Source organism: Budorcas taxicolor, chromosome 9 (assembly GCF_023091745.1).
Source record: "Budorcas taxicolor isolate Tak-1 chromosome 9, Takin1.1, whole genome shotgun sequence".
NCBI lineage: Eukaryota > Metazoa > Chordata > Mammalia > Artiodactyla > Bovidae > Budorcas > Budorcas taxicolor.
The window spans coordinates 25,717,563-25,719,632 of NC_068918.1; positions in this window are offsets into that span (position 1 = coordinate 25,717,563).

Here is a 2,070-nt window from a genome sequence, read left to right on the forward strand (position 1 = left end):
GTTCTCAAATGCGGCCTAAGGACATCACCCACAGCTTCCTGATTCAGTTCTTTCCCCAGAAGTTCACAGAATTTTAACACAGAACTTCTGAGATCCTAAGGGTATGAAAATTATGCAAATTATAAGAAAGAAGACTTATACAAATGTCACAGCTAAATATCATTATGGGGATGAAAAATGTAAGTGCTTAAGCTGTGTATTAATTTTGATTTGGACCATGAGAGGTTACTTATCCCTTCTTGGTAAATTAGTCTTGACTTTTCTACTGTTAGAGTGCTTATATGGTTGCATTTTAGGAGTTCTTACATTTCATTTTGGCCACCCGATGTGAAGAACTGACTCACTGGAAAAAACTGATGATGAGAAAGATTGAAGGCAGGAGGAGAAGGGGACAATAGAAGATGAGATGGCTGGATGGCATCACCAACTTGATGGACATAAGTCTGAGTGAACTCCGGGAGTTGGAGATGGACAGGGAGGCCTGGCATGCTGCAGTCCATGGGGTCACATAGAGTCGGACATGACTGGGTGACTAAACTGACATTTCATTTTATCTGTGTTCACTCAGCAAATATTTTGAAAGTACCTACTACATGTCAAACTGTTCCAGATGATGGTGCAAGTGAACAGAAAAATAACAATATAGCCAGGGCTAGGAAAATAGATGGGGAAAGAGTGGAAACAGTGTCAGACTTTATTTTGGGGGGCTCCAAAATCACTGCAGATGGTGATTGCAGCCATGAAATTAAAAGACACTTACTCCTTGGAAGCAAAGTTATGACCAACTTAGATAGCATATTCAAAAGCAGAGACATTACTTTGCCAACAAAGGTCCGTCTAGTCAAGTTTATGGTTTTTCCAGTGGTCATGTATGGATGTGAGAGTTGGACTGTGAAGAAAGCTGAGCACCGAAGAATTGATGCTTTTGAGCTGTGGTATTGGAGAAGACTCTTGAGAGTCCCTTGGACTGCAAGGATATCCAACCAGTCCATCCTAAAGGAGATCAGTCCTGGGTGTTCATTGGAAGGAATGATGCTAAAGCTGAAACTCCAATACTCTGGCCACCTGATGTGAAGAACTGACTCATTGGAAAAGACCCTGATGCTGGGAGGGATTGGGGAATGGAGGAAAAGGGGACGACAGAGGATGAGATGGCTGGATGGCATCACCAACTCGATGGACATGAGTTTGAGTGAACTCCGGGAGTTGGTGACGGACAGGAAGGCCTGGTGTGCTGCAATTCATGGGGTCGCAAACAGTCGGACATGACTAAGCAGCTTCACTTTCACTTTTCACTTTCCTGCATTGGAGAAGGAAATGGCAACCCACTTCAGTGTTCTTGCCTGGAGAATCCCAGGGATGGGGGAGCCTGGTGGGCTGCCATCTCTGGGATCGCACAGAGTCGGACACGACTGAAGCAACTTAGCAGCAGCAGCAGAACAGTTAATCCTAAAGTTTGTATGGAACCACAAAAGATTTTGAATAACCAAAACAATTTTGAAAAATAAAAACATAGCTGAAATTATCACACTCCCAGCCTATGTTTTCTGTATTCTACAATAATTGAAATATATCTCATACCTGCCCTAATATCTCCCTTGCACATTTCTCTCATTCCTCAGTCATCTGCCCTACATAAGCTTCTCTTTGACTTGATTTGATTCAAATTTGAATTTGATTCTGGGGAAGATATTTACTTCTTTTAGCCAAAAAACTAGTAGTGATAAGAAAATGGGACTTAATCTGAGGGTAATTTAAGCTTGTTCAGCTTCTGTCTTATTTCAACCAACATTTGTTAATTAAGCTAATAGTTCATTTTGTGAGTGTGGCAAAACTTGAAAATTAGGAATCAATGACATTAGAACACTTATTAAAATGAGCTGCTCAGCAAAGAAGCTCTGATTTCATATCGTGAATTCTCATTTATCTGAATCATTTAGGAACTTTTTGAGACCCTTAAGGTCTCCTCCCCCTTCTTTTTTTCTAGATAAGTCTGTAATAACATCAGAGTGGAAAAGACAGTAGGTACCATGCCTGTGACCAAAGGCATTCTTTTAGTTTCCTTATATC